Source organism: Palaemon carinicauda, chromosome 9 (genome assembly GCF_036898095.1).
Source record: "Palaemon carinicauda isolate YSFRI2023 chromosome 9, ASM3689809v2, whole genome shotgun sequence".
In the NCBI taxonomy this organism is placed as follows: domain Eukaryota; kingdom Metazoa; phylum Arthropoda; class Malacostraca; order Decapoda; family Palaemonidae; genus Palaemon; species Palaemon carinicauda.
In genome coordinates, this window is record NC_090733.1 from 48,403,435 (window position 1) to 48,428,042 (window position 24,608).

At 33.7% G+C, this 24,608-nt stretch overlaps 1 long non-coding RNA gene across 1 annotated transcript in view; it reads right to left on the reverse strand.

Annotated features, from left to right (window-relative positions):
* Positions 1-3,670: 3,670 nt before the first annotated feature.
* Positions 3,671-24,608, reverse strand: part of LOC137646778 (uncharacterized) — a 293,684-nt gene continuing 272,746 nt past the window's right edge. The window contains exon 3 of the long non-coding RNA XR_011045456.1: positions 3,671-5,837. This is a non-coding gene — a long non-coding RNA (uncharacterized lncRNA). The remainder of the gene's footprint in view (positions 5,838-24,608) is intronic.

The following is a 24,608-nucleotide window of genomic DNA, read 5'->3' on the forward strand; positions in this document are numbered from 1 at the left end:
TAAAAAGTATTTTATAACGAAATCAAAACTGTGCAGATGATGATGATAAAACTAAAAAAAAAAAGAACGTCAAGTGATGAAAAAATTTCTGAATAAAAGCATCCGTTAAGATTTAGTATATTAAATATTAGATGTTAAAGGTGCAGTTATGTTGCAAATTCCTAGCGTAACGTAATTATTATTATTACTTGCTAAGCTACAACCCTAATTGGAAAAGCAGGATGATAAAAGCCCAGGGGCTCCAACAGGGAAAATAGCCAAGTGAGGAAAAGAAACAAGGAAAAAGCAAATCTAAGAACAGTAACATCCTTAAAATAAATATTTTCTCAATAACTATTCAAAATTTAACAAAACAAGAGGGGTGGGAGATAAAATAGAACAGTGTGTACCCTCAAGCAAGAGAACTCTAACTCAATATAGTGGAAGATCATGGTACAGAGGCTATGGCACTACTAAATAGTAGAGAACGATGGTTTGATTTTGAGGTGTCCTTCTCCTAGAAGAGCTGCTTACCATTGCTAGTCTCTTCAACCCTTACCAAGAGGAAAGTATCCATTGAATAATTACAGTGCAGTAGTTAACCACTTGGGCGAAGAAGAATTGTTTGGTATTCGTGTTGTCAGGTGTATGAAGACAGAGGAGAATCTGTAAAGAATAGGCCAGACTATTCGGTGTACATGTAGGCAGAGGGAAAGTGAACCGTAACCAATGTAGTACTGTCTGGCCAGTCAAAGGCCCCCCTAACTCTCTAACGGTAGTATCTCAACGAGTGACTGATGTCATAGGCCAACCTACTACCTAGATGGTGAGTCAATAAGGCACTTTGCTGGTAGATATTACTATAACCTCCTAGGGCTTAAGAGTATGGTAAAACCTCTAACTTGTATGTGACACAGAAATACACATAAGCAGCTAAATACACTCCAAGTGTAAATACAAAGTATACGGTGGCTTTAGTATACAAGGAAAAAAGGTGGATTAAAACAGTCATAGTGGCTAAATGGCGTCAGTCTTATTTTCATAAGGATCCAGATTTATAGCAGATTGTAAGTTGGATACTTTAAGCCTTATGGTGTAACTTATAAATGCTTGGCTTGCCAATCTGGAATAATGCCTACTAAAGGATAAAACATATACTAATACATCTTTATAACAAACTTACGTGCATCAACCTATAGCTTTATTCTTTCATGGCATCAAGTTAAGTTGTGCCTGAGATATCTCAATGCTAGAGAAAGTAATGATCTAGAACCAGTCACTCACCGTAAGATGGTATAATCATGTATATCACTCATAATTGAAGTAAATGGGTTCTGGTATGTTTTAGTATGATTGTCATGTCAGACTTGACGAGCAGTATACTTGACCTAGAAGAGTTTGTTGAAAAAATCTTTTTAAAGCGAAAGCTGCCATCTAAAAGAGTAGAATAAAAAAAAAGATCTATTGTAGTTTATCAAAATACGTATTCACGTTCTTTGAAGGATAAATGTAATAAAATTGCTGTATCAAATCCTAGTCTAAAATTAATCCATTATCAAGTAAATTCGATATATGTATATTAACATAATCATCTTGGGTAGCCTTTATTACCTCACTTATAAAAAGTGTGAAGAAAAATAATTTAGTTTCTAATGAATTTTATTGTGTTCATATATATATATTATATATATATATATATATATATATATATATATATATATATATATATATATATATATATATATATATATGTGTGTGTGTGTGTGTGTGCTTGTATATATATATATATAAATATATGTGTGTATATATATATATATATATATATATATATATATATATATATATATATATATATATATATATATATATATAAATATATAAATATATATATATATATATATATATATATATATATATATATATATATATATATATATATATATATATATATATATATATATATGTATATATATATACACACATATATATATATATATATATATATATATATATATATATATATATATATATATATATATGCTGCGAGCAGAAAAGTAAAATATTGTAATGAATTAATGAGTTACTGAATGAATGGATGTACGAGTGAAAGACTGCATGAATATGAAATTATTCATTTCAAGTTCTCTAGCTTACAGTTTTAACTGGTGCTTCTTAATGGACGTATCCTTTAGTTGATGATTTAAACTAACTCACACGGCACAAGAAAACATAATTTATAAACGGGCGTCAGCTTTGCTGATTACGAAATACTATTTCGCTGATAACCGTAAAGTTACCTCTTTCCGGAGTTTTATGCATGCATTTCTGGTAATATCAGACGGTTGACTTCGTTGTGTCTATGCGTCCCTTGTAATTACTTAATTTTGAAACAATCAAAGTTACAAATGGCACACTAGTTATGCATTCATAATTAAGATTTACCTATCAGGATTATCTTCACTTGTTCCCGGGTGGGCACCCTTGATGTCCCGTAAACCCTAACAAAATAATTTTTTCCTCTTAGTAATTAAACCTCGTCTAACGTCATTATTCTAACTATAGGGAGTTGCTTAAAAACATGCTTTACTGCTCTCCTTAACCCAATAACTGCTATAATTCGTAGTTGATCATTGATGATTTAAATCATAATATTTTCTATAATTCACTCACAAAATCTTTTTTTTCTCTCTCTCTCTTCTAACATAGAAACACGTGACACTTTGGACGACGGTTCCTCTGCTACTTAGATATGAGATCCACTATGATGGCCCAATGTCAGAAACGCAGGTGGGAGAACATTGCGTGTTGCCTGAGTTCTTAATAGCAACGGCCATGCTAATTTTTGCCTATTTTTTTACAATGAAAATATTCATCGTATTTAATAAAAACAAAACAAAAAAAACGTGTAGTAAGTAGTTTACTGTTATAGACAGTGTGAGTGGAAAATGAAAGTGTATGTGTAGCTGTGTGTGATGGGAAAAGATAAAATAAAATTCTGTTTCCCACGACTCATAGAAATAATAACCAATTATTAGCTAGAAATTTTTATTTGTACTCTCTTTCCAAGCAATATCAGAAACATGGACAGTATTGTATACAATTATTGTTAAATGAAACGGTACAATCTGTCATTAATGAAAAAAACTTCAAGACTTTAGCCGAAGGTCATACCATCGTATCAATGTTCATATCATGCGACAGATTTCATGGATTTCATATTTGTTAAAACATTTTACGAAACAGAAAGTCAGATGCTGAATTTAGCCATAACAAATTGGATATCCTAAATTTCTAGATAATCTGTGATACGCAAAGACACTTGTGCGTAAATGAAGACATTGCGCAAAACATCGAGACACTTTCATTATTGGCAAACATAACCAAACCTTTAAACATGGGATAACGTTTAAGACACTTCCAGAAGACTGAAATTGCCGACAGACCAATGCTTAGAACGTATCTTTAACGTTTAAAACGCTTCCAGAAGACTGAAATTAACGACGATTCTATTTTTAGTCTAGTTAGATATATACAAAGTTTTTCTCCAAAGGTCTTATAATTTTTGGGACTTGATTTGTTACGATAATCTAAAATGTAACATCGACAGTTTTAGGTACCTAAAACAAATGAAGCACATATAAGTATGTATATATATTAAACATTTCAAGGATATAGAGTGAAATCTCGAATAAGAAGACATGAATATGAAATCATCACAACTTTGGGACTCTAAATCAAACACACATCATTGCCAAATATATAGTAAAGCTAAAAAATAAGCACAACTGATCATGGTTAAAAAATTTATTGACAGTACAAAAAATTGAAAAAATAGTCGTAGAAAGTAAATTATATAACTGTCCTTAGCAAAGTTAAATGTCAAAATAAGGGGTAATGTAGGCTTCCTACAGTATATAGAAAAATACTATATATTGTAAACTTTTCGTATACGTACAATGTCCATTTCACAAATATATTAAGGGTATGTTAAGTACTGTACGACATTTTTAGGAGTCTTATTCAATTAAAGATATATTCTCTCAGAATACATTCAGCTAGATACCAATTTGAATGCCCATAATTGTTAGCACTTATATCCCAGTTGATTACTCCAATGGAACGAGTACTTTCCCTTTCCATGAGGGATTTCATCCAACTGGCCATAGACATATTGGCAGCAGCAGCAGCTCGTTGATCGGACACTTCACATCAAATCCAATTGAGTCTTTGTTTCGTATTATTTTTAAAGACAGAAAAGCAATTTCCAATGGGATGTAACAAATGTGAATATAGAGTCAGATCCCTTATTTGAAGGTTGTCGGAATCAAACACAGAATTACCATGACAAGGTGCACTACACTGTCCATAAGCAGTAGAATACTCTCCTTTCATCGACTCGTATTACTGAAAGGGATGTCATCAAACCATGAAAAACTCTGCTATCAGGTAAATAGATTATTCAATAGTAAACCAGCTACACAAAGTTGGACATGGCAGCAGTAAAAATCATGTTTTATCCTCTTTAATTCGGCTATAGTGACATAGAGTATATATTACGAAGACTGTTTCGGTGATGTATATTCTATATTGCTGTAGTCCTTCAGTACACATCCACTGGGCGTATTGAACACGGGATTCCTTAGTTGCAGGATAATTTCCTAACACTCGTATAACATTGCTGGTTTTGAAGCTGTCCGACTAAACATATCTGTACTGGGAAGCTAGAGCTTATATGGCAAAACATCATAAAATGTTGATCTCAACTCATGTATGATTATGGTTAGGTTACTTTCAATTAAAAGTAATAAAAGATCTACACTTTTATCGTCCTACTTTCTTAGTTTACTCACAGCTGGATTTGATATATCCCTTTGCTCCTGTGCTATGAAATCTTCGAATAATTTAGTAGTCCATGGTACGAGCAACGTTTAAAATTTGAGCTGATTCAACAAAGTCCTGACTTTGTTCATAAACAGATATGAAACGCTCTCGGTCCCCCTGTTATACTCGAGACATGATAATGATACCTTTGATATGGAATTTGGTAATCAAAAAGTAGAGTGACCCTTTTCTGCTTGTATGACAATTGGTCATACACTGATCCTAATCATGAGGTAGCATGTACTACAATAATTTGTATGACAGGGGTATTTAAGAATCAATCATACTTTGAAAAGTATGTACAAGATGTGATTTAGTGGGATTAATAATTAGATGGGTGTAAAACAATGGCGTGTTTTGTTATTAAAAAATTACTCTGAAATATGCATTCATTTTACTGCTTTGATAAATTGGATAACAGTAATGCACACTGTAAAATATTTGTTACTCTTGTTTCCACTTAGTAAATATGGTCGATTTCTTTTGGAAATGTTTCACATTTTGCAGATTGTTTTGTTTCTTATGCAACATTGATGCAATATACAGAATACTCTAGCCGATTTATGAAGATTATCTTGGATGTTACGAATTGTTAATTAGAATTCTAGTGATTGACTAAATAAACAAAAATGTGCTCAAATAGAAATTATAAAGGGTGTCGACCAAGCCCACAAAGTGAGACATGGCAACAATAACAGTGATATACTGTCATCTTTGATTCCCTCTCATATGGTGCACCTTTGCTCGATAGGCACCCACCCATAATGACGTCAAGTATACAAATCGAAGCCTGTTTCGTCTATAGATATTCCATGCTACTACAGCCCATCAGTGTACATCCACTGGTATATTGTATGCAGGATTACTTGGTTCCAGGGTAATTTCTTGCTGACTATACATCATTGCAAGCTTTGAGGGAGGTGAGTTTCACAGCACTGGTGCCATACAGTATGCATAGTTGTTTCTGGACATCCATTCTGTTGGTACAAGTAAGATAATGAGTAAATTTCTACATTGTGAGAAATGTATGATTTAATACTAATATTAATCAAATAAGACAAGTCTTTGCAATTTTACAGTGAAATTCATTTATTTATATTTAAAGGTATCTACCTTGAATTTTAAGTGCCTAACATGATTCGCCAAAAGCGCAATCCCAAGGAGTATGTGTACCAATTTTGGTTCTTGTTTCCAGAAATTAAAGATTCCCCTGAAAAATGTGCTTTTATCTTATTACACACACACACATATATATATATATATATATATATATATATATATATATATATATATATATATATATATATATATATATATATATATATGTGTGTGTGTGTGTGTATGTATGTATGTGTGTGTGTGCGTGTGTAATTTAGCTGGGTAGGTAGTGTACTATAGCTCAAAATAAGAACTTCATCCAGCTGACGAGAGAGGTCTGTTCTTTATTCATTTAACAATATTTTATACTTTCTTTTCTTCACTTCGTCATTCAACCAGGTTCTGCTTTCCTAGATTTATTTATGTTCACTTTAAGCTGGCCAAGATTTTCCTTGTGTTTATACTCTACTTCAATCTCTTTTACTTTATTTTATGCAATAATATTCACTGTAGTATTAGAGTAATCTTGCGTGAAGATTATGCTATGGTTGCTTGTGTTTAATTATATATGAAAACTATACAGGTTTTTGTGGACTCCGTAGGTTTATGTGTGTGCCTTTCATCAACCCACGGGGTGGTCAATCGCTATTTATTTATATATTTATTATTTTTTCTTTGGGGGGGGGGGTGGAAGCGGACAATGCGGTTAAATTACCAATTGGCAACGTTCAATCACAATTCTGAAAGATAATTATGCAGAGTTCAGAGTTGCCAATTTGGTGTATTTTATGCTAGATCTTGAGTATTGACCCGCTAGTGCATAGTGCCAAAACCTAGAGTATAGTAATATTTTTTTTTTTTTTTTTTTTTTTTTTATGTGCTTTCCACAATGTAGGCTATTATTATAAGTTTCCTCCTAGCCACTACATAACTTTATTGAGGAGCCTTTTTTTTTTTTTCATTAATTCTAATTTTGCAGTAGAGTTAACAGCAAAAACACTCGATTGGTATACTTGGGAAGGGCACCTCTGGATCAGTCTACGGTTGATATTACTCGCCTCCCCACCCCCCCAGCGACTGCAATCTCCAGATAGGGTCTGTTCAACTCAGGCGGTGGGGGCGGAGCTAAGGCCGTGACGTCATTGGAGGTGTTTGGCCAATTTTCTCCATTGAATTAACATAGGAGTCTTTACTTTTTATACATTTAATCCATTGCATGGCGTATTAGATCCACTTTTTAAAAAGATTTTACATGCACGATGTTTGTCTAATACACATAGTGTCATTTATTCATCAAGCATTGTTTTATTTCTAAGATATAGCAAATTCAATACAGATAATTACTATACCTTTTCGTTGTTTTTGCTATTCATTTGCTTACCTATATATTGGTTTGTTGTATCCTCCTCAAGTCCATTTTTAAAACAGGAAAACTTATTTCTCTCTCTCTCTCTCTCTCTCTCTCTCTCTCTCTCTCTCTCTCTCTCTCTCTCTCTGGTAATAATTGTTTAAAAAAAAAAAGCTTTTCATTCCTTCGCTGATGATTTTATGTCAATTTTTCTAACAATTCTTTTCATTGATGATAAAACATAGAAAGATAACGTTATTTATATTTTCCAAATCTTTTTATGAATATCAATTTTTATATAATACAGAGAAAATGTGGATAGAGAGTAAAAAGAATACTACTGTACTTGCACTTGACCACAATAAAAGATACTAAGGTATATGAATCATATGATATAGATATTATGGAAATAAATGGATAAACGATAAAGAATATGGTAGAGAACATATTTCGAGAAAATTCCACATTAACAATAGATACATACATACATTATATAAATAAATAAATATATATATATATATATATATATATATATATATATATATATATATATATATATATATCTCTCTCTCTCTCTCTGTATATATATATATATATATATATATATATATATATATATATATATATATATATATATATATATATACCAAGGCACTTCTCCCAGTTTTGCGGGTTAGCCGACATCAAACAAAGGAAACAAAACAAAACAAAAAAAAGGGGGGGGGGTGACCTCTCCTCTCTACGTTCCTCGCAGACTGACAAGGGACTCCCCCGAGTTCGGCTGGTACTGCAAGGGTGCCACAGCCCACCCTCCCCCGTTATCCACCACAGATGAAGCTTCATAATGCTGAATCCCCTACTGCTGCTACCTCCACGGTTATCTAAGGAACCGAAGGAAGCAGCAGGGCCTACCGGAACTGCATCACAATCGCTCAACATTCTTTCCTATTTCTAGCACGCACTCTCGCCTCTCTCACATCTGTCTTCTTATCACCCAGAGCTTTCTTCACTCCATCCATCCACCCAAACCTTGGCCTTCCTCTTGTACTTCTCCCATCAACTCTTGCATTCATCACCTTTAGCAGACAGCCAGTTTCCATTCGCTCAACATGGGCAAACCACCTCAACACATTCATATCCACTCTGGCTGCTAACTCATTTCTTACACCCGTTCTCCCCCTCACCACTTCGTCCCTAACCCTATCTACTCGAGATACACCAGCCATACTCCTCAGACACTTCATCTCAAACACATTCAATTTCTGTCTCTCCGTCACTTTCATTCCACACAACTCTGATCCATACATCACAGTCGGTAAAATCACTTTCTCATACAGAACTCTCTTTACATTCATACCCAACCCTCTATTTTTTACTACTCCCTTAACTGGACCCAACACTTTGCATCCTTCATTCACTCTCTAACGTACATCTGCTTCCACTCCACCATTTGCTGCAACAACAGACCCCAAGTACTTAAACTAATCCACCTCCTCAAGTAACTCTCCATTCAACATAACATTCAACCTTGCACCACCTTCCCTTCTCGTACATCTCATAATCTTACTCTTACCCATATTAACTCTCAACTTCCTTCTCTCACACACCCTTGCAAATTTTGTCACTAATCGGCCATTCCATCAACATACAATTTAAACACCCACTGCGACATTACACATCCGTCTCAGCCCCACTCTCACCGGAAACCAATCGCTCACTTCATTTCCTATCCTAACACAGGATTTACTACTTTTGTAGAAACTTTTCACTGCTTTCAACAACCTTCCACCAGCTCCATATAACCTCATCACATTCCACATTGCTTCCCTATCAACTCTATCATACGCTTTCTCCAGATCCATAAACATAACATACACCTCCTTACCTTTTGCTAAATTTTTTTCGCATATCTGCCTAACTGTAATAATCTGATTCATACAACCCCTACCTCTTCTAAAACCACCCTGTACTTCTAATTGCATTATATGTCTTATCCTTAATCCTATTAATCAGTACTCTACCATATACTTTTCCAACTACACTCAACAAACTAATACCCCTTGAATTACAGCACTCATGCACATCTCCCTTACCCTTATATAGTGGTACAATACATGCACAAACCCAATCTACTGGTACTATTGACAAAACAAAACACATATTAAACAATCTCACCAACCATTCAAATACAGTCACACCCCCTTCCTTCAACATCTCAGTTCTCACACCATCCATACCAGATGCTTTTCCTACTCTCGTTTCATCTAGTGCTCTCCTCACTTCCTCTCTTGTAATCTCTCTCTCATTCTCATCTCCCATCACCGGCACCTCAACACCTGCAACAGCAATTATATCTGCCTCCCTATTATCCTCAGCATTCAGTAAACTTTCAAAATATTCCGCCAACGTTTTCCTTGCCTCCTCTCCTTTCAACAACCTTCCATTTCCATCTTTCACTGTCTCATCAATTCATGAGCCAGCCTTCCTTACTCTCTTCACTTCCTTCCAAAACTTCTTTTCATATTCTTCATATGAATGACCCAATCCCTGACCCCACCTCAGGTCAGCTGCCCTCTTTGCCTCACTTACCTTGCACTTTACTTCCACATTTTCTCTATATTTTTCATACTTCTCTACACTATTACTCTGCAGCCATTGTTCAAAAGCCCTCTTTTTCTCTCCCACTTTTACCTTCACTCCTTCATTCTACCATCCACTGCCCTTCCTCATGCTACCTCCAAGAAACCTCTTGCCAAAAACATCACTTGCAATCCAAAAAAAATTTTCTTTTACTAACTTCCACTCCTTTAAATTACCAGTTTCTCTTACTTCCACCTTGTCATATGCCATTTTCAACCTTTCTTGATATTTACTTTTTACCCTGGTTTTATTAGCTCTTCAACCCTCACTAGCTCCCTTTTACATCCACCTACTCTATTCCCCCACTCTTTTGCTACAACTAATTTTCCTTCCACCAAAAAATTATCTGACATACCGTTAGCTATACCCCTAAACATGTGCATGTCTTTCAATCTTCCAAACATTCTTTTAGTTATCAACGCATAATCCATAAATGCCCTTTCTACTACTCTTCCATTTTCCACTCTTACCCATGTATACTTGTTTTTATCTTCCTTTTTGAAAAAGCTAGAACTTATCACCATCTCTTGCTCAACACACATACCTACCAGTCTCTCACCACTCTCATTTTCACCTGGTACGCCCTACTTCCCAATGACACCTTCTACCTCTCCCTCACCCACTCTAGCATTCAAGTCACCCATGACAACTTTATAATTCCTTCTACTCAGTCCTTCTACACACCTAGTTAATTCATTCCAGAACTCATTCCGGTCTTCTTCACTTTTCTCACAACCTGGCCCATACGCACTGACAAAAACCACCATTCCCTACCCAACCTAACCCTTACCCACATTAACCTAGATGATATCTCCTTCAATTCCACTACTTTACCTGTCATCCATTCACTCAGCAATAAAGCCACTCTCTCTCTTGCTCTTCCCCTTTCAATCCCAGACACTCTACTAGACTTTTCACCAAACATCACTTCACTCTTCCCTTTTATCTTTGTCTCACACAAGGCCAACTCATCCATCCTTCTATTCCTAAACATACTTCTAATCTCACATCTTTTACTCTCTATCGTAGTACATCCACGCACATTCAAACACCCCAAAACTAGAGTGCGGGGAGCAGTCACTCTCCCCCCAGCTCCTTCTCTTTGACGATGTCTCACAGGATTGTAAATACAGAGGAGGGGGTTCCCAGCCCCCTCGTTCCGTCCCTTTCAGTCGACTCTTACGACACGCAGGGATACGTTGGCGCTATTCTAATTGTTTTTATGCCCCTGCGGCCACATGGGGTATATATATATATATATATATATATATATATATATATATATATATATATATATATATATATATATATATATATTATATATATATATATATATATATATATATATATATATATATATATATATATATATATATATATATATATATATATATATATATATATATATATATATATATATATATATATATATAACATACATATATATGAATACATACAAACACACACACATGTATATATATATATATATATATATATATATATATATATATATATATATATATATATATATATATATATATATATATATATATATATAAATAAATAAATATATATATATATATATATATATATATATATATATATATATATATATATATATATATATATATATATATATATATATATATATATATATATACACACAACTTTATATATGAAACATACTATATAAATTTCATAAAATCTTAAAATAAAAAATACATCAAACGACTAGGCTAGTTTCCGGGAAAATGCTGTAATTTATTTGCATTTGTTTGGATTCTTAAACTATATTATATATCCTGGTATATTTTAAGTAAAAATGAATCATCAAACAAATAAAACACGGCCTGGGATAGTCTCTACTAGAACAAATATTTTTTGACAAAACGTCTTAACTTGAATAAGAAGATTATCTTTTAAAAGATGTTCTTTTTCATTTTCATAGTATCCGCTGTGTTCTGGTCTCTTTTTTTTTATCTGTAAGTTTTTTTTTTTTCACGTAAATCGCGGATTCTGGAGAAAATACTAATTATTGCAAATATTCCTTAATAACTTAAGGATATGAGGTGCATCTGCAAAAATAAATATATCTGTATTTGCTGGTTTTTTTTTTTTTTTTTTTTTTTTTTTTTTTTTTTTTTTTTTTTTTTTTTTTTTGGTACTCTTTAAGCATTTAGGAGGAACTTCACATATCATCTTCAAAATCCTCTTCTTGGAAATAGAGAGAACAAACCCGGCCAGCGAATTTTTTTTTCCCAAACAGGAGTGCAGATTGGGGCTGGGCTTCTTGAGCAGAAAACAGATTTAAATGGTAACTCCTTTATTACGGCTGTGTTAAGATTTGATGGGTAACTAGCTCATTAAAGTTATGATCGATAACTGCATTCATAAAGAACTGAAATGTTTATAGATAGATTAATAATAATAATAATAATAATAATAATAATAATAATAATAATAATAATAAGATCACTGGTTTACAAAGAAATTGAGGCAAGCACAAAACACCCGTTTTTACCTAATTTGGGGGTGCTGAATTCAAATTTGAAATCCATTTTTACTCATCACCTCTATTTTTTTTAGATATGCATAGTGTGCATTTTGTGCATATACGATACATAAAGGCGTATATGCATTCAGGGTTAATTCTAATATTGTGAGACTTATGGCTTATTTTTTAGTTATTATGCACTAAAGGTAAGTGATTGCATTACAGTATATATATAATTATATATCAAGAAGGATTTTGGCAGTTAGGGCAGCAGGTCTCAATCCACACTCAGTAGTGCTCTGGCAGTCGTTGGAAGAGGTTGTCTCGCAGGTGGCGCAGGAGGTTGGTGTCCCTCAACTATCGTGTTTCACATCTTTTGGGTAGCTAAATATTAGTATTATATTTTCCAATGCACATTTTATTGCCATGCATATGATTAAGTTTTACTTTGTTATATTTTCAGATTCTCCAATGGCTTCAAGCACGTCAAAACATCGAGGATGGCTCAACAAGGCCAATTCTTTTTGCTACGTTTGTGGGGACTTCACAACAGTTGCACAGCGTCGAACCATCACTTCCCTCCTCAGAATCGCCTACTTTCACTATTTTGACTGTAAAATTGGTGATCAGGACAAGTCTTGGGCTCCACACATCTGTTGTAAACCCTGCTACAATGGACTAACTGCATGGTTTAATGGCAAAAAAGCGGCTTTCAACTTTGCAGTCCCGATCGTTTGGAGAGAGCCAAGAAGCCACGCAGATGATTGTTATTTTTGTTTAACTAATATAACTGGTTTCAATGCATCTTCTAGGAAAAGATCAAATATCCCAACCTTCCATCTGCTATGAGACCCGTTCCCAATTCAGATGATCTTCCTGTACCCACACCTCCAGTAAATAAGGATCTTCTTTCCTCGTCAGATGAAGAAATACCTTCAAGGGAGGATTCTGCCGAGTCAATATCTTTGGAAGATATTGAGTCTACATATTTAGGAACAAGTGGCAACAAACCACACTGGATCACGCAAGAAGACTTGAATGATCTTGCTCATGATTTGTATGTCAAAACAGCAGTCAGAGCTCTTGGCTTCTCGGCTTAAAAAGTGGAACTTAGTCCAGGAAGATATAAGGATCACCAGTTTCAGGGATCGGAACAATGACCTTGCTTCCTTTTTTGACATGGAAAACAAGTTGTGCTACTGCACAAACATACCTGGCTTGTTCACGTCCCTTGGTTTGCCACATAATCCTTCAGACTGGTGTCTTTTCATAGACTCTTCCAAGCGAAGTCTCAAGGCTGTACTTTTGCACAATGGGAATAAATATCCCAGCATTCCCATTGCACACTCTGTCCATCTAAAGGAGTCCTATGACAAAATGGAGCTTCTTTTAGAAGCTATTAACCCTGGATAGGTACGGTGGGTCGTTCGCGACCCCGAGCGTCAAAAAAAAACAGGTTTTTCTCACGTGACTCACCCCCGTGACTGAATTTGTGGGTGATCGACCTGCAGGAGGTGTCTCCCCTACACGCTCTAGTAGTGTCCAGATGTGCATTGCTGTAGCTGTACTCCTTCCCCGATTTCTGAGACGCGTCGGGGTCGTTCGCGTCCGAGTTTACCCTTCTAAGGTAGTTTGCATAATTATCAAAGTTATTACGTATTATGAAATTGTCGTAGAATGGTGCAACTTGTATAGGTTATCAGTTGTGGAAAGTCTTGGTGGATTGTTTGGCTACCATGTGCATGTTTTTTTTTTTAGTTAAAAGGTCGTTCATCACCACGAGGACCATTTTACCGCGAGTGCCCCTTTTTCATTTTTTTTCATTTTTTTGCCAAGTCATTTTTCCGTAAGATATTGCCAAATAGTGTCGTAAAACTTTTGCTTGTTTAGTGTTTGAAAGTGTGTCTAGATGATCTGGCTACCCATGCATGACTTTGTTTTTGTCAGATACGACGTAGTTATTGGTATATTGGGTATTTAACTGCGGTTACCAATTTCTGTTTTTTTTTCAATATTTGTAAAAATTACTACGTAGTAAGGAATTGCCGTATATTATTCATTTTTTTTTCATGTTTATGTGTTAGAAAGTGTGCCTTGATGGTTGGGCTAACACGTGCATGTCTTTTTTTTTATCTGAGATGTCGTATATTAGAATGTCGGGCATTTTACCGCGAGTGTCCCTTTTTCATTTTTTTTCATTTGTTTGCCAAGTCATTTTTCCGTAAGATATTGCGAAATAGTGTCGTAAAACTTTTGCTTTTTTAATGTTGGAAAGTGTGTCTAGATGATCTGGCTACCCATGCGTGATTTTGTTTTTGTCAGATACGACGTAGTTATTGGTATATTGGGTATTTAACTGCGGTTGCCAATTTCTGTTTTTTTTCAATATTTGTAAAAATTTACTACGTAGTAAGGAATTGCCGTATATTATTGATTTTTTTTTCATGTTTATGTATTAGAAAGTGTGCCTTGATGGTTGGGCTAACACGTGCATGTCTTTTTTTTTTATCTGAGATGCCGTATATTAGAATGTTGGGCATTTTTCCGCGAGTGTCCCTTTTTATTTGTTTTGCATTTTTTTGCTTAGTCATGTTACCGTAAGGAATTGGCAAGTAGTGTCGCAAAGTTATATTTTTATAGTGTTGGAAAGTGTTTCTAGATGATCTGGCTACCCATGCCTATTTTTTTTTTAGCCAGATATGGCGTATATATAAGTATGTGTTCGATTTTCCTGTGATTGCCATTTTTTCGTTTTTTCCCATTTCTTTCAAAATTACTACGTACTAAGGAACTATCACAGAGTAATATTTCATTTATATGTTTATTTGTCGGAAAATATGCCTTGATGGTTTGCCTAGCACGTGGCTGAAATTTTTTTTTTCTGAAATGCCGTATATTAGAATGGCCATTTTTCCACGAGTGCCCCTTTTTATTTGTTTTGCATTTTTTTGCTTAGTCATGTTACCGTAAGGAATTGGCAAGTAGTGTCGCAAAACTTATAATTTTATAGTGTTGGAAAGTGTTTCTTGATGATCTGGCTACCCATGCCTATCTTCTTTTTTTAGCCAGATATGGCGTATATATAGGTATGTGTTCGATTTTCCTGTGATTGCCATTTTTTCGTTTTTTCCCATTTCTTTCAAAATTACTACGTACTAAGGAACTATCACAGAGTAATTATTCATTTAGATGTTTATTTGTCGGAAAATGTGCCTTGATGGTTTGCCTAGCACGTGGCTGAATTTTTTTTTTTTTCTGAAATGCCGTATATTAGAATGTTAGCCATTTTTCCGCGAGTGCCCCTTTTTATTTTTTTTGCATTTTTTTGCTTAGTCATGTTACCGTAAGGAATTGGCAAGTACTGTCGCAAAACTTATATTTTTATAGTGTTGGAAAGTGTTTCTAGATGATCTGACTACCCATGCCTATCTTTTTTTTAGCCAGATATGGCGTATATATAGGTATGTGTTCGATTTTCCGGTGATTGCCATTTTTTCGTTTTTTCCCAATTCTTTCAAAATTACTACGTACTAAGGAACTATCACAGAGTAATGATTCCTCTAGATGTTTATTTGTCGGAAAATTTTGTTTACTTTTTTTTTGATTGAATATCATCAAATTTTTTTAGCTAAAATATTGTTTTACATTTTTTTTTTTTTCGATTTTATTTCCCTTCAAAAAAATTTTTTTGGGTCAGAATTTTAATTTTATAGTCGTAAAATAATCGACAATTATCCAGCAACCCACCATACAATTTTTATGCATATCCAATAATAATTAGATTAGTAAATAACACCTTGAAATTGACATACCCTTCCTACATTTCAAGTGGCAGATTAGGGAGTCTGAGTCAGTGTGGTTGGCGGCCATTTTGTGGACATATCCGAAGCGTAAGCTGCCCTATCTATATATATTCTTGTTCCCTATAGAATTTGTGATATTTTGGTATATTTTTACCTGCATAAATATCATATTATATATTAAATATATGTATTTTTTTACGAAATTTCTAAGTACTAAAAAAATTACCTTTAGATATGGCCCCTGATATAAATGTAATTTACAAAATAATGAAGATTTTTTTACATATTTCTATTTTAGGATAACATATGTTTATTCCCTAAAAAAATTAGCCACTTCCTATTTCATTTGGGTACCCAAAAAAATTCATGAAATTTGGACAAATTTTTTTGGCCAAAAAAAGTTACCCTTTTTTTCTCATTTCAGATCTTCACCTCCATGGGTCTGACTTCATCCAAAATACATCAAGATGTGTCCTAAACATTCAAGAATCAATTCCTAAAAGGATTTGTGTATATATGTATAAACTTCTTTTTTATGAATTTTTACGTCAGGTCTTTTTTTTTCTACTTAATTTTTTAAAATATTTATAATAAATAGTTTTTCTGCAGATGAGTAGTACTTATCTTTACAGTTGTTTTAAGCATTCAATGAAGTTTTTTTTTGGCAAAAAAAAAAGGAGGTTACTGCAAAAACTGATTTTTCAAGAATTTTTTTTGGCGTCGGGGTCGTTCGTGTCCGAGTATACCCTTAAAGGGGTGTCCGAGGACCGTACCTATCCAGGGTTAAGTACAGCGAGTACCAATAGAGTCTGTGTAGGGACCTCAAGGTAATTGGTCTTCTTATGGGTATGCAAGCGCGCATCACAAAGTATTGTTGTTTTCACTGTCTCTGGGATAGTCGAGCTGTATCCCAGCATTACAAGCAGAAAGTAGTTTTGTTCCTGGCGAACACAGCGTCAAGGGGAATCCTCTGGTGGACATAAATAAGGTGCTTCTTCCTCCTCTTTACATCAAGCTTGGTTTGATGAAGAATTTCGTGAAGGTGTTGGACAGAAATGGTGCTGCCTTTTAACACTTGTCTACTGTGTTCCCAGGTGTTAGTGCTGCTAAGCTCAAAGCGGGCATCTTTGTCAGACGTCAGATCCGAGAAGTGCTGAAGGATACTGATTTATGAGGAGCTTCTTAACTTAAAGGAACTGAGAGCATGGGAAGCATTCAAGTCAGTCTGTAGTGGTTTACTTGGTAACACACGCGTACCATATTACCAAGCCTGTATTGAAAAGTTGCTGAAGTCTTACGAGGATATGGGGTGTCAAATGTCAATCAGGATTCATTTTCTCCATTCCCACCTCAACATCTTCCCGCCAAACCTTGGAGTAGTGAGTGATGAGCATGGAGAAATATTCTACCAAGACATTACGAAGAGAGAGAGCAACCATCAAGGCAAATGGAACCCCGGCATGATGGGAGACTTCTGCTGGATGCTCTTGCGTGACATCCCGGAGGCAAAATTCACCAGATCTTCTAAGAAAACACACTTTTGACTATCTGTGGTACTATGAATTGTGTAATTGTGCCGTCCAAGTATATTGATTCAATCAGTGTTCTTTATCTATCCTGTTTTATCTGTTATAAGCTGCTGCAATTCTTGAAATGTGCACATATATTCTCTGTTTAAACTGAAATGAGACTATTTAAAAGCCAGAAAACTAGAGGTGATAGAGCAGAACAATTTCTAAATTTGAATTCAGCACACCCAAATTAGCAAAAAACACCTATCCCCATTCTTGCCTCAGACCAAAATTTTCTTTTGTAAACCAGTGTAATGATATATATATATATATATATATATATATATATATATATATATATATATATATATATATATATATATATATATATATATATATGTAGATAGATAGATAGATAGATAGATAGATATAGATAGATAGATAGATATGTGTGTGCGTGTGTATGAAAACTAAATGTTACTGAAATAACTCAATTTTCTAAACTTTCCTTGTGTTAACAACAATGTTCTTCCCGTTTTCATAGTTCATCAAGTCGTGCAAGCAGCATACATAACTTTCTTCACAAATCATTATCATTACTTTTATATCTATTCTTGTTAGTGTTGCGTGTTGATTTCTTACTCTACCACTTAAGTTTTTGGTTCTTTGACTGGCTAGGCAGTAATACATTGGATCCCTATATCTAGTTACGGCTAATTTTTCCTTTGCCTACACATTCAACGAATAGTCTGGTCTATTCTTTCCACATTCTCAGCTCTCCTTATACTCCTTTCAACACTGAGATTACCTAACAGTTCTTCGTTCAAGGGTTTAACTACTGCACAGTAATTTTTCATTGGCTACTTTCCCCTTCGTGAGGGTAGAAGAGACTCTTTATCTATGGTATGAAGCTCCTCTAGGAGAAAGACACACCAAAATGAAGCCATTGTTTTCTAGTCTTGGGATAGGGCCATAACCTCTGTAACATAGTCTTTGGCTGTCTTGGGGTAGAATTCTCTTGCTTGAGGGTACATCCGTGCACACTATTCTATAGTTTATATATGGAAGATTTATTTCAATGTTGATACTGTCCTAAATATATCTTACTTTTAATTGTTCATTACTTGTCTTGTAGATTATATATTTCCTTTCCTCACTTGGCTATTTGTCCTTGTTGGAGCCATTGATTTTTAGCATCGTGCTTTTCCAGGTAGGGTTCTAGCTTAGCTAATAATAATAATAATAATAATAATAATAATAATAATAATAATAATAATAATAATAATAATAAGGGTGTGTCAATAAAACAGTATAATTTTGACTGATCAAGAGAAATGAAAACCTTTGGGAAGTACACAGGTGCATCATTGGCTTTGCCTAATGCAAAGAAATGAAAACTGTGTTTGAAAAAGGAAATAGCAAGCAAGGTTTAGCCTGCTGCTGCTGTTAGTCGTTGCTCATCTATACTTGGGGTCAGGATATGCCTTCATACGGTCGTAAGGTGAAAGATACTTGCGACAGTGAATTGAAAAAGCGTTAAGATATTAGCAGACAGTAGTCAAATGATCCCAAAGAAGCGACCAAGAAATGCTCCTCACTCTCTAATTCAGTGTGTTACCAGCAACGAAAAATTGGACAATATAAATCTTCCAAGCTGCAGTTGGATGTGTATAATTTATTGCCTTATTTTTTATATCGAGTGAATTATTCAATTTCATGCTGTAGTATGTGGAATATGTATATATGAATTTTGCAATGTAGAATGTATATCTATTTGGCTAAGAAACATGTTCTAATCTAGATTAATCTTATTGGTTATAAAATGTCACAGACAAGTGTTCCCCTGGGACTCTAACACAAAATAACATAAGACAAGAGGAAACAACAGAACAGCTACAAAATAATGCTTTCAAAGAAAATCATTATTTATTAACACACAACCTTTCTTGTCATATGTCTATCAATCCAGTTTTTAAATGAATACGAATATTCTACAAACATCACTTGATGCTGACAATGTTAATGCACGAATCGACTGAAACTGTTAAGAACATTGTTGCTAACACCAGCAAACTTTTGAAATTCAAAGTATTTTAGTAACATTCAGTTTTAAGAGCTAAAGGTCAAATATTGGCTTTTAATGACATATATGCATAGCATGTGAGTGTGCTTATACATACATATACTGTATAAACATATACATATATATAAATGCACGCATATACACGCACATATATACATTAAAAAAAAAAAAAATATATATATATATATATATATATATATATATATATATATATATATATATATATATATATACATATATATATTTATATATGTATATCTTTTTATATACATATATAAATATTATATGTGTGTGTGCATGTATGCGTGTATGTGTTTATACAAGCATGTACTATATTTACATGTACACACATACACCTACAAATACACACACACACACACACACACACACCCATATATATATATATATATATATATATATATATATATATATATATATATATATATATATATATATATATATATATATATATATATACAGAGAGAGAGAGAGAGAGAGAGAGAGAGAGAGAGAGAGAGAGAGAGAGAGAGAGAGAGAGAGAGAGAGAGAGACAACAACATCAAATCTAGCCATATATATGATCGTGCACTAAAAGAGTGACATAAGAAAAATGACATAACATGTAACTGTTTCATTGGTAATCAAGTTAATAATACTAATAAACACAATAATAGACATAGCCGTTACTTAAACGGGAACTGTTAAAAGTAGGGTGTATCCCATTCCCAAGATTTGATGCAAATGTGTGGAGCATTTATTACCTGATAGAATGCAATCCCCAAAGACCAAAAAATAATGTATAGACTTGGCACAGGAGATTCGAGATAGTCGTTGAAGGATACTACAGTATAAGGGAGTTTACTCGATGATTCAAGACATCATTAAAGAAAAACCATCACACAGTCCAAGAGGTACCTAGGTTTAGGTTCAGGTATTTATCGGAGGAAAAGGAAGAGGGAGCAAACTCAAAGACAAAATAAACTTGCAACAGTTTTAAGGAGAAAGAAAGTTGATTCAATAAGTGGTAATATTCGAGGAATTGCTCGCAACTTGCATTTTAGTTATTGTAATAGTCATCATAATGCCGATTAGCTTGTTCAATATCGAGTGTTTTTTTATCTATTACATGTAGATGTTTTCAAGTATTTTTGCGTATTTAATGATAATGAAGTTAATAAAGGTGGATTTTTATCTACTTTTACATTTCAAACATAAACGTTTAGATATCTTTAGACTATATTTTGATTCCATGTTTACGTTTATATATGTAAGTCTCCGTATTAGACAGACGGCAAGCATACGTTGTTAAGAGCAAAATCCTATTATCCCATAAATTTCCTCTGATATGACACTTCTTTAATGACTATTTTTAACACTTTGGTTATGTCATTTTATTGAAAGGATCCCATATATATATATATATATATATATATATATATATATATATATATATATATATATATATATATATATATATATATATGTATATATATATATATATATATATATATATATATATATATATATATATATATATACATATATATATATATATATATATATATATATATATATATATATATATATATATATATATATATATATATATATATATATATATATATATATTAGTTACGTTGCATAATATTACATTCGATAATATAAGTGATTTATGTTAGCTATATAAGAAAAATTAACATTTATTTTTTCTTAAAAATGTTGTTTATTGCTGCAATGCAATGTCAATATTGTTATATTTTCTATTGTGACTATCTTACTCATCTTACCCTGAGATGTTTTCAATTTGATCAATATTTGCATTTGCCTGTCTTTGCGTAGCATATACCTATTTCTCTTCAAAGACATCAAACGGGTAAACATACTATACTACACTCTTTTTGTGAAACCAGACAAAATATTCCTGCGGTGTTTTCGTATATTCTATTATTATTATCAAGCTGTCTATAAACATTTCAGGTCTTTATGAATGAAGTTGATGATAACATCTTTAATGAGCTAGTTACCCATCAAATCTTAACGCATCCATAATGAAGGAGTTACCATTTGAATCTGTTTTCTCTGCACGAAGCCCCGCCCCAATCTGCACTCCCGTTTGGGAAAAAAAAAATTCGCACCCGGGCATGTTTTACGTTACTTTCGTCCCGGCGTCTGCAGCGAATTTCCCAAGTGAAAACAGCTCAATAAGAAGGCATCTTTCATAAATAATGTGCATGTAGGTTGAAAGGTGTAGCTCATGACAATGAAAGTGTATGGCTTTAGGTGGCAGTCTGGCCACACTGGACGCCCATGACGTTGCATAAGGGGGCGGAGCTATGTTTAAAGTCTGCCTCGTGAACAGGCCCTATCTGTGTTGACTCTGCAACGGATACTCGACTACTCCACCAGGTAGCTTAGTGATGACTAAGCTTCGCTGACTGCTAACAACTTGGTTTGTAGAATAGACTCTATAAAAATTTTAGTAATGCAGTTAGTTTCTGGCCGTGTTTGTGATCTTACATACTAACTTACAATTTACAGTGTTCTTTATTTTACGAATTGTTTGGAATGAAACTTTACAGTACTATAAGGCACAATTAAAGACAAACTATGCATAGAATTCAGCACATAATGGACGGATAAAAACAGAAATCCTTCTATTTAAATACATGTTAGACAGTCCTCAAGACCAGATCATCGAGGTTAATAACAACTTAGTTTATTAGCGAAGTGTTTGGTTCGAGAGATTCCTAATTAGATTCAGCTTTTTCTGGATCCCTCATTATGACTTGGTGATATGAAAAACTATAAATATGTCTAAGGCCGGACTCACATTGGAAGTCATTCGAAACATGAAACTATGAACATAAAACATGTCCCGTATGAAAACAAAAGTGGTAACAAAGATGGACTGGGTCCTCAAAGAAATTGACACGTGATGCTACATAGATTTAACGATTAATACTTATTGCTGATGTTGTCACTACTACTACTACTACTACTACTACTACTACTACTACTACTACTGTTCTTTCTTCTTGTTATTGATCATCTTCTTACTATTATTTTTATTAATATCATCATCATCATCATTTTAATCATCATCGTTGTTGTTACCATTATTATTATTATTATTATTATTATTATTATTATTATTATTATTATTATTATTATTGTTTATGTCAACTGACAAAAGTGTGCACACGCCCGTCTACGTGAGACGTGAGGGGTTTCTCATTTTGCCAGTCCCATTTATCGTGAATATGTGACTCTGGCCTAATGTGCAACAGGTATATTCAGGCAGACGCATATATATATATATATATATATATATATATATATATATATATATATATATATATATATATATATATATATATATATATACACACACACACGCAGGTAGTTGCCGACTTACGACCTATACGACCTATGACTGCTCAGCTTTACGACCATTTTTTTCACTGTGATGTCACAAGTATCTCGGAAATAGCACACTAATAGGAAAAAAATTCCTTGGAAATGATCTATTTTATTGTATAAAAAGTAAACGATTTATCTTTTTAAGTTCGTATTCTCTTTTATTGATATTATAAAGTATCCATTTTCAGTAAAAAAAAAGAAAAAATACATTAACAAAAGTTTTAATATCTGTAGTTCATATCATGTCTGTAGACATCACAATAACGGCGGAAACAAGCGGGCAACAGTATGATTTGCTTCCCATAAGATAACGATTAGTATTAGTATTTCCTTCATCGAAATATCAAGTAACGATACAAAGTATTTTGTTTGTGTGTATCGGTTGTTATGAGTACTGCTTAGCGTAAATTTCACTGTACGCTAGTTTTATTTCATCTCTGATAATAGATCGATATTTATCTAAAGAAAGTACACTAATAGGACAAATATTCTCTTAAAAAATATATATTTCATTTCACACTATAGAATTTGAATACTTTTGCTTGGTAAGTTAGTATTTTCTGTCATTTCTTGCAAGGAAAAAGAAGTGTTTTACACATTTCGCAAGTCATTCTTTGTCGACTTCACATTACATGTCCTGTGACATCCTATGTATGGCGGAAGGCGTGCTGGCAAACCGAATGATTTCCTTTGATTGTGCAACTGAGTAATCTTATTATTCCCATTATCGAATCATCGAGTAACGATACAAAGATTTTATAATTACGTCCTAAGAAATATGATTTTTCGGTAATTTAAAAATCAAAATACAGAGAGAGAGAGAGAGAGAGAGAGAGAGAGAGAGAGAGAGAGAGAGAGAGAGAGAGCGAGCGTATGTATTTGATAACTAGTAATATGATCTATAAACGAACTGTATGGAAACTGTAATACCCTATAACATAATGGTGCTCCTATAACATTCATTATAAGATATTTCGAATAAGTCAAGAACATTATGCTGTATAAACAACTCCATGTTATTCGTACAGTATGACCGCATAATCGCAATATCAGATGTTGCATACCAAAAGTAAATCAAAATAGAATACAAATATGCTTTAATAAGCCACAATCAAGCACAACAATGTCTCACGCGCAACCGCGCACGCACATACACACACGCACATAGTACAAGCCCTCAGCTAAGCAACACATACTGACATATTTGCACTCATCAACGCAACTTTTCCTGCGCAACGACACCAGCAGGCCATCGTTAACGCCTCCTTACATGGGCCCTTTCCACGGAATCCGTCGTACGCCAAAAGCATTCCTCCACAACTTGAGCGGCAAAGAAGAATAGGTCTCCAAA